This window comes from Schistocerca nitens, chromosome 1, assembly GCF_023898315.1.
Source record: "Schistocerca nitens isolate TAMUIC-IGC-003100 chromosome 1, iqSchNite1.1, whole genome shotgun sequence".
In the NCBI taxonomy this organism is placed as follows: Eukaryota; Metazoa; Arthropoda; class Insecta; order Orthoptera; family Acrididae; genus Schistocerca; species Schistocerca nitens.
In genome coordinates this window covers 831,662,245-831,675,962 of record NC_064614.1, presented here as the reverse complement: position 1 = coordinate 831,675,962, position 13,718 = coordinate 831,662,245, and the positions used below count along the sequence as shown (strand labels likewise).

Below are 13,718 nucleotides of genomic sequence, written 5' to 3'. Positions count from 1 at the left end.
GTGAGTAACAACACCACCGGTCGCGGCGAGCGAGGCAGCCTGCCTGCCACTGTCCACCCGCATCGCAGAGCCACCTGTTGGCGGCGTAGCGAATGCGGGCGGCAGTCCCAGGCCGGTACCCACGCTCCCGACAGATGGCGGGCGGGAGGCGCCTGCGGCAGCCGCACGACGTGGCCAGCGTACACCACTGGGTACAGAGACCGGCGCGGGCAGCGGCGAGCCGCGGCCTTTGCCGGACATTGCGCCTCTGGCCGGAGCGACGCGTTCGGCGGCAGGCGTCGGCAGCGTGCTGCCTTCACCTCCCGAACTTGCGCTCGGCACTCGTGGCGACGCGGTTGACGTCGCGGAGCGTATCGGCAGGGGGATGCCAGACCTCCTCGGCGTGCGCACACACAGTACGCACGACGCGGGGGTAGCAACCACCGCCGTCCTGGGTGTCGCAGACGCCTGCACACTCACACAGGGTGAGGGCAAGGCAGCCTGTGAACCCACCACGCTGCTGCGGGTCAGGACCGCCGCGTAAGTTAATCCTAAGTCCAGCCGGTCTGTCCTACTAGCTTCGGGGACCGGACTGGGCTGTGGCCATAGCCCCTCTCTATTATCTAAGGCTAGGCGGCCTATGGTACTAGCTTCCCGAGCCGCTTTCGCCTGTGGCTTTCGCCCAGCACTAACTAAGGACGAAGGGCCTGTCCTACTAGCTTCGGGGGCCCTCGCCTGTGACCTCCCGCCGGCCGACCTCTCTGGGTGCCCCAGAGAGCCAGACACGGCATCGTGTCCCATACTCACACTCCCCCGACTGGCAGCGCCGGGGGTGGCGGACTCTGCATTGCAGGACCGCTGATGCGTTCGCAGCTTCTTCAGCTGCGGGTCGCGTCGGCCGCAAAACGCGCACTCGAAAACGGGGACCGTTTCCGGGTCGTGCAGCCTCCTGTAGTGGCGGAGAAGGGCCGAGTGGTCCTTGTACTCGCCAAAAGTTGGCCTGCCTGCAGCCTTGGTGACGAAGCAGATCCGGCAGCGGAAGACGTCCGCCGGCAGCGTCACCACGAGCTCCATTGTTCAGGTCGCGGACCTGAAACAAGAGAATAAGCGCGACCGCTTCCCGGTGCAGAAATCAGCCCATATTAGCTTGTATTAAGCTGATAAGAACAGATACTACACTTTGATCTTAGCCAAAAGGCCGAGAAGCGATAAGGAAAACCCGCAGTGGAAGGGCCTAAATGCTTGCAGCGTGTGCGCTCCACATGTGGGAGTGACACACGGTGGTACGGGCCGATATGGCAACAGGCGACCGTCGAAAACATCGCAAAAGCAAGTGCCGGAAGGAACGACAATTCACGAGAGCAATCGTCAACAGCCCAGTACTAGCGTCCATGTCGAAGAGTAAACGGCGACTCCCATTTGACCGCCGCTAGCTGCCAGGGCGGTGCAGAAGCCGTGCGGCCGCCCCACAGCAGCGCCAGGCCGGCGCGAGCTACACCGGCGCGAGGCCGGCGCGAGCTACACCTAGCCGAGTGCTTACATCGTCCACCGCCTACTGCATATGTGTGTGTACACACGTATTCTGCGTGCGTGCGGCGGCGACGACGACGTTCGCGAGGAGCTAAGGTTATAACTCCAAAAAATTTAATTAAAATTATCTGTGGCCGGACCATAAGAGACGCCAACGAGGCATCTGAAGGCACTGTTGTGTGCCCCCATAAATTGCCAGCCTGGTGTAATGCGGCTGCAAGAGGGGTCCGGCTAAAGGCAAAAAAAAAAAAAAAAAAAATTGAATACTTGCGATAATCTAAAATTAATTTAAAGAGTACGTGGTGTGTAAGCAGCTAACTACTGGGCACATCGACAACTACGACAAGTTTTGCTATCAGCGGAATATCTGACCACTGCAGAATATTAACCCATTTCAGGCTGTGTTTTAATTAATTTTAGGTGGGCCGATCCCGGCGGTACTGCAATGCCGGGCCAACCCGCGACAGAGGTGGAGCAAGCCCCTAGCACTCCGTCATGAGCCAAAAATGAGTTTAATATTCTGGTCCTGCGATGCAGGACGTATCAGATATTAAGCTGATAAGAACAGATACTACACTTTGATCTTAGCCAAAAGGCCGAGAAGCGATAAGGAAAACCCGCAGTGGAAGGGCCTAAATGCTTGCAGCGTGTGCGCTCCACATGTGGGAGTGACACACGGTGGTACGGGCCGATATGGCAACAGGCGACCGTCGAAAACATCGCAAAAGCAAGTGCCGGAAGGAACGACAATTCACGAGAGCAATCGTCAACAGCCCAGTACTAGCGTCCATGTCGAAGAGTAAACGGCGACTCCCATTTGACCGCCGCTAGCTGCCAGGGCGGTGCAGAAGCCGTGCGGCCGCCCCACAGCAGCGCCAGGCCGGCGCGAGCTACACCGGCGCGAGGCCGGCGCGAGCTACACCTAGCCGAGTGCTTACATCGTCCACCGCCTACTGCATATGTGTGTGTACACACGTATTCTGCGTGCGTGCGGCGGCGACGACGACGTTCGCGAGGAGCTAAGGTTATAACTCCAAAAAATTTAATTAAAATTATCTGTGGCCGGACCATAAGAGACGCCAACGAGGCATCTGAAGGCACTGTTGTGTGCCCCCATAAATTGCCAGCCTGGTGTAATGCGGCTGCAAGAGGGGTCCGGCTAAAGGCAAAAAAAAAAAAAAAAAAAATTGAATACTTGCGATAATCTAAAATTAATTTAAAGAGTACGTGGTGTGTAAGCAGCTAACTACTGGGCACATCGACAACTACGACAAGTTTTGCTATCAGCGGAATATCTGACCACTGCAGAATATTAACCCATTTCAGGCTGTGTTTTAATTAATTTTAGGTGGGCCGATCCCGGCGGTACTGCAATGCCGGGCCAACCCGCGACAGAGGTGGAGCAAGCCCCTAGCACTCCGTCATGAGCCAAAAATGAGTTTAATATTCTGGTCCTGCGATGCAGGACGTATCAGATATTAAGCTGATAAGAACAGATACTACACTTTGATCTTAGCCAAAAGGCCGAGAAGCGATAAGGAAAACCCGCAGTGGAAGGGCCTAAATGCTTGCAGCGTGTGCGCTCCACATGTGGGAGTGACACACGGTGGTACGGGCCGATATGGCAACAGGCGACCGTCGAAAACATCGCAAAAGCAAGTGCCGGAAGGAACGACAATTCACGAGAGCAATCGTCAACAGCCCAGTACTAGCGTCCATGTCGAAGAGTAAACGGCGACTCCCATTTGACCGCCGCTAGCTGCCAGGGCGGTGCAGAAGCCGTGCGGCCGCCCCACAGCAGCGCCAGGCCGGCGCGAGCTACACCGGCGCGAGGCCGGCGCGAGCTACACCTAGCCGAGTGCTTACATCGTCCACCGCCTACTGCATATGTGTGTGTACACACGTATTCTGCGTGCGTGCGGCGGCGGCGACGACGACGTTCGCGAGGAGCTAAGGTTATAACTCCAAAAAATTTAATTAAAATTATCTGTGGCCGGACCATAAGAGACGCCAACGAGGCATCTGAAGGCACTGTTGTGTGCCCCCATAAATTGCCAGCCTGGTGTAATGCGGCTGCAAGAGGGGTCCGGCTAAAGGCAAAAAAAAAAAAAAAAATTGAATACTTGCGATAATCTAAAATTAATTTAAAGAGTACGTGGTGTGTAAGCAGCTAACTACTGGGCACATCGACAACTACGACAAGTTTTGCTATCAGCGGAATATCTGACCACTGCAGAATATTAACCCATTTCAGGCTGTGTTTTAATTAATTTTAGGTGGGCCGATCCCGGCGGTACTGCAATGCCGGGCCAACCCGCGACAGAGGTGGAGCAAGCCCCTAGCACTCCGTCATGAGCCAAAAATGAGTTTAATATTCTGGTCCTGCGATGCAGGACGTATCAGATATTAAGCTGATAAGAACAGATACTACACTTTGATCTTAGCCAAAAGGCCGAGAAGCGATAAGGAAAACCCGCAGTGGAAGGGCCTAAATGCTTGCAGCGTGTGCGCTCCACATGTGGGAGTGACACACGGTGGTACGGGCCGATATGGCAACAGGCGACCGTCGAAAACATCGCAAAAGCAAGTGCCGGAAGGAACGACAATTCACGAGAGCAATCGTCAACAGCCCAGTACTAGCGTCCATGTCGAAGAGTAAACGGCGACTCCCATTTGACCGCCGCTAGCTGCCAGGGCGGTGCAGAAGCCGTGCGGCCGCCCCACAGCAGCGCCAGGCCGGCGCGAGCTACACTGGCGCGAGGCCGGCGCGAGCTACACCTAGCCGAGTGCTTACATCGTCCACCGCCTACTGCATATGTGTGTGTACACACGTATTCTGCGTGCGTGCGGCGGCGACGACGACGTTCGCGAGGAGCTAAGGTTATAACTCCAAAAAATTTAATTAAAATTATCTGTGGCCGGACCATAAGAGACGCCAACGAGGCATCTGAAGGCACTGTTGTGTGCCCCCATAAATTGCCAGCCTGGTGTAATGCGGCTGCAAGAGGGGTCCGGCTAAAGGCAAAAAAAAAAAAAAAAAAATTGAATACTTGCGATAATCTAAAATTAATTTAAAGAGTACGTGGTGTGTAAGCAGCTAACTACTGGGCACATCGACAACTACGACAAGTTTTGCTATCAGCGGAATATCTGACCACTGCAGAATATTAACCCATTTCAGGCTGTGTTTTAATTAATTTTAGGTGGGCCGATCCCGGCGGTACTGCAATGCCGGGCCAACCCGCGACAGAGGTGGAGCAAGCCCCTAGCACTCCGTCATGAGCCAAAAATGAGTTTAATATTCTGGTCCTGCGATGCAGGACGTATCAGATATTAAGCTGATAAGAACAGATACTACACTTTTTTTTTTTTTTTTTTTTTTTTTTTTTTTTTTTTACTACACTTTTTTTTTTTTTTTTTTGGGCCTCCTTCCTCCCCTATAGCCCTTCCTTGTCCTCTCCAAATTTGCCGCCATCCTCTAGTGTCAACGCAGCACGTTATGCAGTGTGCTGGTAGTGGCAAGCCTTATTGCCAGAAAACGGAATAAAAGCAGAGGCACACTCTGCTATGCCTCAGGGAGCGTCGACACAATACTCAGAAACACACCTCTCTCTGCAGGTGTGAAGCAATTGGTGGGTTTGAACTAAAATAAATAAATAAATAAAGACATAAATGAAGACAAAGTAAAACCAGGGATGGCAGGACACACAAATGAAACGGATCTGGCGAGATAATCCCATCGCCCATAGAATTAACGAAGGATAATCCTCTAAGAATATTACGTGGTTTCCAATTTTCCCAGATGACTCATAAAATGGTTACTCAATTCCCAGGGAACCAATTGTCAAATCAGTTGTATCACAGAATAGCCTACGCCAGTGATGCCCAGAAGGCCAATGCCAAATTTAGGGTATACTAGGTGCTTTAGTTAACCCTGAACACCTTTTGGTATCCATGAATCATGGCAACCTTCAAAAATCGAGCAAAGGTATTGGTGTATGTCCGTTCAGATTCCATCAGACGATGCTGGCTCCACAGGTAATCCATGAAGGTGATAGCATCGGTGAGGGAAAGGTCATAGATCGTGAAAATGGTGTGGCCCAAGAGCCACACCATTGCGTTACGTCGCGTCCGGGGGTTGGTTTGAAGATCAGGGGTAAGGAACCAGTCGATGGATACATTGTCCGGTGTCGTCCCGCCAATCAGCGCTAAGAGCCCACGGGCAAGGTCCCACACTTCCGTCACGAGGGGGCAGAGGAGACGGTGTTCTCTGGTATCGATGTCACCACACCGGCCGCAAGCAGCCGATGGCCGTAGACGGATGGCCGCCAGGCGATGATTGGTGGGAATCAAGTTGTTGACGACACGATACCAGAGCGCCGAAACTTCCGTGGGAAGGGCGGAGTTGTTGATATTAGCCCAAACATGGCGCCAAATGACGGATGGTCGTCTGCCCTCCAATTTATGCGGTGTGGGCTGGCCGCGAAGTGCATGGTAAAGGCGCCGCGATGTGCGCGCCTTGACCGTGGCCACTGGGAGAACATAACTGCGGTGGAGATAATAGTCTTTTACCGTCGTCAGCCGGAACGGAATATGCGTCAAACACACCGGTGCACGCGCCGAGTGTGGACGATAACGGTCGAAGAGGACCGCTGTAGTCCCGCCTGGGTCGGCGTCGCGCAAAGTGGCAACACGGTGAATCAGCAGGGCCGCACATTTCCGGGAAAAGTCAATGAGGTCGAGGCCACCATCGACCTTCGGCAGCGTACAAGTCAGCGCATCAACCTTGAACAGCACATGCCGCCACAAAAGCCAATATACCGCTTGTGATATGGCTCGGCCGATCTGTTTGGGTAGCGTAAGGAGTTGGGCGACATACCATGCCCGTGATAGGAGATAACCATTAATCAGCTGGACGCGTTGATGGAGGTCGAGTCGCCGATCAGCGTGGCTCACGCAATGGCCTCGGATGCGTGTTAGAAGCCGCCGCCACGTGAGGGTTAACATACGCTGCGGACAGGCAGTCACCTCAAGACCCAAGATACGCTGTTCCCCCACAACGTGGTACCAGGGGCGTTCGACGGTCAACGAACGGGGCCCTAGCGGAAGCAGCACGGTCTTGTTGGGATTTAACTGAGCACCGGAGGCCCGTTCGTAGACGTTGAGGACGCGGCGAACGGAATCGATGTCCCTGGCGTTAGCAACAAACACACCAACGTCGTCGGCGTAGGCCGCACAGCGGAAGGTGACGCCTGGAAGAGCAACACCGTCGACCAACCGGCCAATGTCACGCAGCACGGGGTCTAGCGCTAAGGCAAACAGATACATCGACAAGGGACATCCCTGTCGAACCGACCGTCTGATAGGAATGGGGCGCGACCGGCAACCGTTCACCACGACAGTGGAATTCGCCCCATGCAAGAAGTTGCGGATGATGCGTATGAAGCGCTCCCCAAAACCCATCCGCGACATAACGGCCAGCAGGTAAGGGTGCGAGACTCTGTCAAAGGCACCGGCGAAGTCCAAGGAAAGAATGGCAGCTGAGGTGCGAGTGTCGGCGGTGAGGAGGACAACATCGCGGTACAGGGAAGCGGCGGTGAAGATGTTCCGACGCGAAACGCCACAGGATTGAGTGGGGCAAAGTACCTTAGTCATCGCCTGTTTGAGACGAGAGGCCACACATCGTGCCACCAACTTATAGTCAGTGTTAAGAACAGTGATAGGACGCAGGTCCTGAGCTCGACAGTGGCCAGTCACCTTTGGAATAAGGGCAATACGTCCAGTTAAAAATTCGGCGGGTAAGTCGCATCCAGCGAAAATCTCCTCGCACATTGTGCAGAAACGGTCGCCGAGCAGGTCCCAAAATTGTCGGTAGAACTCATAAGGGAGACCGTCGGGGCCAGGTGACTTGTGTCCCGGACAGGCACGGAGGACAGATGTGAGTTCAGCGAGTGTCAGTGGCTCGGTTAAAGAGCCGCGGTCATGACGATCCAAAGAAGTTGGCACCCCACTGATAAGTGCATGTTGTGCGGCGACGTCGACCTCAACATCCTGGAAGAGGTTGGTGAAATGGTCCGTCAGGTGTTGGAGGACTTCACGGTAGTCTGTGATACGCGTACCATCGTCTGCTTTAAGGCGCAGAATGGCGTTCTTCTTGGAACGAGTTCGTTCAGAGGCAAGGTGATAGATGGATGGCCTCTCGCCTTCAATCAGGTATTCAGAACGACACCGCACCACCATACCGTCGGCTTTCTCCCGAGAGAAGCAAAGGATTTTCGCTTTAATTTTGTTGAGGCGCATGCGGAGCTGATCATACCTGTCAGCAGGAAGAGTCAGGGCGTCAATGAGACACTGCTGATAGAAGGCTAACGTGCTACGTTTCCAGTGGGCGACGTCGCGACTATATTGTCGGAGAACACGTCGCAGCCGGGGTTTCGCACAGCGGATCCACCAAACCACCGTGGTAGGGTACCGGGAAGTGTCCGTGAGACAGTCCTGCCATGTTTTCGTGACAAGAGCACGAAGTTCGGGCATTGGCAGATGAAGGGTATTCATCTTCCAAAAGGTGCCACGAGGAACCGGGGCTGGACCCGCGATACGCAAGGAACACGAGTACGCACAGTGGTCACTAAAGGCCACGGGCATGACTTGGACGGCACAAAGGGCGGGAGTCAAATCAGTCGAGACATAAACACGATCTATACGGCTGGCTCCAGTGGGATAGATGTGGGTAAATTGCGTGTAGGCGGGATGAAAGTGGCGCCACGTGTCAGTAAGGTCAGCCGCTCGAAGGAGTGAAGCGAGCGCTTCACACCGCATAGGCGTCGGGACCTGGTCAACTCCGGCTACCACACAGTTGAAGTCTCCGCCAAAGACAATAGGGCGACGAGCTGCTAAGAAAGGGGGGATATCAGACTGAAAAAGTGTCGTTCTGTCATGCCTGTGGTTAGCACCGGAAGGAGCATAGACATTTAGAAAAAGGACATCTTGAAGGATACATGCAAGGACACGACCGTTGGGGAGCGTGGTAACATGGGATGGAGTGAACTCTGATCGGTAGAGCAAAGCAGTACCCCGCCGGGCGTCAGGGTCGATGTTATACAGTGCCTCATAACCAACTAGGTCAGATAGAAAAGGGGCACAAACCTCCTGGAGAAATACCACATCAAACGCACCAAGGCGGAGAAAGTCCTTCAAAGAGCGAAGTTTGACCGGATTGGAGATGGAGTTAATATTGACCGTTAAAAGGGAGAGGGCTCCCGGCGGACGGTCAAAGGCAGGCATGGGAGAGCAACACAGAGGAAATAACGGCAGATAGGGTCACGGCCGTAGGGAAGCAGGTGTGGAAACATCCACATCGGAACCCCGCTATATCACCCCGGATGTGAGAAAATAATACCAAGCAGCTCATGTGGGGAAAGCCCACTCAATCACGCATTTCATCGCCCTCGTCGTCAGCCCAGTTCAGGCCTCCCCCATCGGCAGGATAGTCCGAGCCAGGCGGCGCAGACGGTGCGGACGCAGTAGGATGTGAAAGGGTACGAGTACGCTGCAGTGGCTGATCGCTACCCTGGTCATGTTTCCGTTTTGCAGGGATCGCTCCCCGATCTCGCGATGAACTGATAAGAGCCTCTAGTTGTCGAGCAGTTTGCCGCATACCGCCCGAGCGGTCAGCGGAAACAGAGCGGGAAACCGCGGAGGCCTGAGAGTCAGTCTCACTGCCGCTTTCAGGGGGACGGAAAACGTCCGCCGCCTCCGCCGATTGGTCTGGGTTCGCCTTCTTGCGTCGATGACGACGGCGGGGGGACTTAGCATCATCTGCCGGGAGGGGCGGGGTAGGAATAACGACCTCCATCTGTTCTACAGCGACCACATCACTCGCCATAGCGGGCACATCAGCCGCCGCCGGCGGTACCGCCACAACGGGCGCCCGGTCCGGGACGGGTTCGTCAACCGGTGCACTGGGTGCCGGTTGCACTGCATCTGGCGGGGGTGACACGTCAGGCCGCTCAGCGGGACGGCGGGCAGCACCGGCCACTACCTCGCTGAGGAGAGGCACAAGGTCGGTACCAGCAGCGCGTTCCCGCGGCAGTTGCACAGGGCGCCGGCGCGGGCAATCCACGCGGAGATGCTCCGTCGATTGACAAAGGGAGCAAGTCTGCGGTTGCCCAATATAGGTGACCTGGGCCCTGGTACTCGCAATATTTAAATACGACGGTACGTGCTGGCGGAGGTCCATGCGGACACTACGAACGCCGCTGTTGCCCTGGAAGCGGTAGGCACTGCCCCACCTCTCATTCGTGATGCTGAGCACCGTGCCATACCGCGACAAGACACGGCCGATGACTTCATTCGGACACTCAGGGGGTACGTTGAACACCCGCACAGTCCGTATGCCAAACCCAGACGGCACGATTGTCACTGTACCAACACTGCCATCGAAATAGCGGAACGGATGTTCGCCCGCTAGAGCCAGGCCATACTTTTCGTATTGCTCCTGGTTGACGAATTTCACAAATAACGAAAACAACACGAAATCCAGTTGGAAGGTGTCAACATCATGTTCCGGTACACGTAGATCGCCAAAAATCCATTCTTGTATTTCAAACGCGGTCGGCCGTCTTGCCGCCCTGTCGAACACACACTGAATACTATTCGACCGATTGGTCATGTCACCGCAAAAATGTCAACGACGGAGAAATAAAGAACAAACGAAACCTCGATCGCTATACGCGAGAGGTGACCCAAAACCCGCGACAGAGCCCAACAGAACGCTCCGCTCGCGGGGTGCTTCTTAGCCAAAAGGCCGAGAAGCGATAAGGAAAACCCGCAGTGGAAGGGCCTAAATGCTTGCAGCGTGTGCGCTCCACATGTGGGAGTGACACACGGTGGTACGGGCCGATATGGCAACAGGCGACCGTCGAAAACATCGCAAAAGCAAGTGCCGGAAGGAACGACAATTCACGAGAGCAATCGTCAACAGCCCAGTACTAGCGTCCATGTCGAAGAGTAAACGGCGACTCCCATTTGACCGCCGCTAGCTGCCAGGGCGGTGCAGAAGCCGTGCGGCCGCCCCACAGCAGCGCCAGGCCGGCGCGAGCTACACTGGCGCGAGGCCGGCGCGAGCTACACCTAGCCGAGTGCTTACATCGTCCACCGCCTACTGCATATGTGTGTGTACACACGTATTCTGCGTGCGTGCGGCGGCGACGACGACGTTCGCGAGGAGCTAAGGTTATAACTCCAAAAAATTTAATTAAAATTATCTGTGGCCGGACCATAAGAGACGCCAACGAGGCATCTGAAGGCACTGTTGTGTGCCCCCATAAATTGCCAGCCTGGTGTAATGCGGCTGCAAGAGGGGTCCGGCTAAAGGCAAAAAAAAAAAAAAAAAATTGAATACTTGCGATAATCTAAAATTAATTTAAAGAGTACGTGGTGTGTAAGCAGCTAACTACTGGGCACATCGACAACTACGACAAGTTTTGCTATCAGCGGAATATCTGACCACTGCAGAATATTAACCCATTTCAGGCTGTGTTTTAATTAATTTTAGGTGGGCCGATCCCGGCGGTACTGCAATGCCGGGCCAACCCGCGACAGAGGTGGAGCAAGCCCCTAGCACTCCGTCATGAGCCAAAAATGAGTTTAATATTCTGGTCCTGCGATGCAGGACGTATCAGATATTAAGCTGATAAGAACAGATACTACACTTTGATCTTAGCCAAAAGGCCGAGAAGCGATAAGGAAAACCCGCAGTGGAAGGGCCTAAATGCTTGCAGCGTGTGCGCTCCACATGTGGGAGTGACACACGGTGGTACGGGCCGATATGGCAACAGGCGACCGTCGAAAACATCGCAAAAGCAAGTGCCGGAAGGAACGACAATTCACGAGAGCAATCGTCAACAGCCCAGTACTAGCGTCCATGTCGAAGAGTAAACGGCGACTCCCATTTGACCGCCGCTAGCTGCCAGGGCGGTGCAGAAGCCGTGCGGCCGCCCCACAGCAGCGCCAGGCCGGCGCGAGCTACACCGGCGCGAGGCCGGCGCGAGCTACACCTAGCCGAGTGCTTACATCGTCCACCGCCTACTGCATATGTGTGTGTACACACGTATTCTGCGTGCGTGCGGCGGCGACGACGACGTTCGCGAGGAGCTAAGGTTATAACTCCAAAAAATTTAATTAAAATTATCTGTGGCCGGACCATAAGAGACGCCAACGAGGCATCTGAAGGCACTGTTGTGTGCCCCCATAAATTGCCAGCCTGGTGTAATGCGGCTGCAAGAGGGGTCCGGCTAAAGGCAAAAAAAAAAAAAAAAAAAATTGAATACTTGCGATAATCTAAAATTAATTTAAAGAGTACGTGGTGTGTAAGCAGCTAACTACTGGGCACATCGACAACTACGACAAGTTTTGCTATCAGCGGAATATCTGACCACTGCAGAATATTAACCCATTTCAGGCTGTGTTTTAATTAATTTTAGGTGGGCCGATCCCGGCGGTACTGCAATGCCGGGCCAACCCGCGACAGAGGTGGAGCAAGCCCCTAGCACTCCGTCATGAGCCAAAAATGAGTTTAATATTCTGGTCCTGCGATGCAGGACGTATCAGATATTAAGCTGATAAGAACAGATACTACACTTTGATCTTAGCCAAAAGGCCGAGAAGCGATAAGGAAAACCCGCAGTGGAAGGGCCTAAATGCTTGCAGCGTGTGCGCTCCACATGTGGGAGTGACACACGGTGGTACGGGCCGATATGGCAACAGGCGACCGTCGAAAACATCGCAAAAGCAAGTGCCGGAAGGAACGACAATTCACGAGAGCAATCGTCAACAGCCCAGTACTAGCGTCCATGTCGAAGAGTAAACGGCGACTCCCATTTGACCGCCGCTAGCTGCCAGGGCGGTGCAGAAGCCGTGCGGCCGCCCCACAGCAGCGCCAGGCCGGCGCGAGCTACACCGGCGCGAGGCCGGCGCGAGCTACACCTAGCCGAGTGCTTACATCGTCCACCGCCTACTGCATATGTGTGTGTACACACGTATTCTGCGTGCGTGCGGCGGCGACGACGACGTTCGCGAGGAGCTAAGGTTATAACTCCAAAAAATTTAATTAAAATTATCTGTGGCCGGACCATAAGAGACGCCAACGAGGCATCTGAAGGCACTGTTGTGTGCCCCCATAAATTGCCAGCCTGGTGTAATGCGGCTGCAAGAGGGGTCCGGCTAAAGGCAAAAAAAAAAAAAAAAAAAATTGAATACTTGCGATAATCTAAAATTAATTTAAAGAGTACGTGGTGTGTGAGCAGCTAACTACTGGGCACATCGACAACTACGACAAGTTTTGCTATCAGCGGAATATCTGACCACTGCAGAATATTAACCCATTTCAGGCTGTGTTTTAATTAATTTTAGGTGGGCCGATCCCGGCGGTACTGCAATGCCGGGCCAACCCGCGACAGAGGTGGAGCAAGCCCCTAGCACTCCGTCATGAGCCAAAAATGAGTTTAATATTCTGGTCCTGCGATGCAGGACGTATCAGATATTAAGCTGATAAGAACAGATACTACACTTTGATCTTAGCCAAAAGGCCGAGAAGCGATAAGGAAAACCCGCAGTGGAAGGGCCTAAATGCTTGCAGCGTGTGCGCTCCACATGTGGGAGTGACACACGGTGGTACGGGCCGATATGGCAACAGGCGACCGTCGAAAACATCGCAAAAGCAAGTGCCGGAAGGAACGACAATTCACGAGAGCAATCGTCAACAGCCCAGTACTAGCGTCCATGTCGAAGAGTAAACGGCGACTCCCATTTGACCGCCGCTAGCTGCCAGGGCGGTGCAGAAGCCGTGCGGCCGCCCCACAGCAGCGCCAGGCCGGCGCGAGCTACACCGGCGCGAGGCCGGCGCGAGCTACACCTAGCCGAGTGCTTACATCGTCCACCGCCTACTGCATATGTGTGTGTACACACGTATTCTGCGTGCGTGCGGCGGCGACGACGACGTTCGCGAGGAGCTAAGGTTATAACTCCAAAAAATTTAATTAAAATTATCTGTGGCCGGACCATAAGAGACGCCAACGAGGCATCTGAAGGCACTGTTGTGTGCCCCCATAAATTGCCAGCCTGGTGTAATGCGGCTGCAAGAGGGGTCCGGCTAAAGGCAAAAAAAAAAAAAAAAAAAAATTGAATACTTGCGATAATCTAAAATTAAT

At 54.1% G+C, this 13,718-nt stretch overlaps 6 non-coding genes and 2 pseudogenes across 6 annotated transcripts; all 8 read right to left on the bottom strand.

Annotated features, from left to right (window-relative positions):
- Positions 1 to 1,077: 1,077 nt before the first annotated feature.
- LOC126204835 (U2 spliceosomal RNA) lies at positions 1,078 to 1,189 on the bottom strand (annotated as a pseudogene).
- A 735-nt stretch (positions 1,190 to 1,924) lies between these two features.
- Positions 1,925 to 2,117, bottom strand: LOC126204342 (U2 spliceosomal RNA). Its single transcript, XR_007540485.1, has one exon. It is a non-coding gene; the product is annotated as a U2 spliceosomal RNA (small nuclear RNA).
- Positions 2,118 to 2,852: 735 nt separating this feature from the next.
- On the bottom strand, positions 2,853 to 3,045 carry LOC126204332 (U2 spliceosomal RNA). Its single transcript, XR_007540484.1, has one exon. It is a non-coding gene; the product is annotated as a U2 spliceosomal RNA (small nuclear RNA).
- Positions 3,046 to 3,780: 735 nt separating this feature from the next.
- On the bottom strand, positions 3,781 to 3,973 carry LOC126204327 (U2 spliceosomal RNA). The gene has a single exon (XR_007540483.1). It is a non-coding gene; the product is annotated as a U2 spliceosomal RNA (small nuclear RNA).
- A 734-nt stretch (positions 3,974 to 4,707) lies between these two features.
- Positions 4,708 to 4,882, bottom strand: LOC126204481 (U2 spliceosomal RNA; annotated as a pseudogene).
- A 6,178-nt stretch (positions 4,883 to 11,060) lies between these two features.
- On the bottom strand, positions 11,061 to 11,253 carry LOC126204322 (U2 spliceosomal RNA). The gene has a single exon (XR_007540482.1). It is a non-coding gene; the product is annotated as a U2 spliceosomal RNA (small nuclear RNA).
- Positions 11,254 to 11,988: 735 nt separating this feature from the next.
- LOC126204317 (U2 spliceosomal RNA) lies at positions 11,989 to 12,181 on the bottom strand. Its single transcript, XR_007540481.1, has one exon. It is a non-coding gene; the product is annotated as a U2 spliceosomal RNA (small nuclear RNA).
- A 735-nt stretch (positions 12,182 to 12,916) lies between these two features.
- Positions 12,917 to 13,109, bottom strand: LOC126204310 (U2 spliceosomal RNA). The gene has a single exon (XR_007540480.1). It is a non-coding gene; the product is annotated as a U2 spliceosomal RNA (small nuclear RNA).
- Between the last annotated feature and the right edge of the window lie 609 nt (positions 13,110 to 13,718).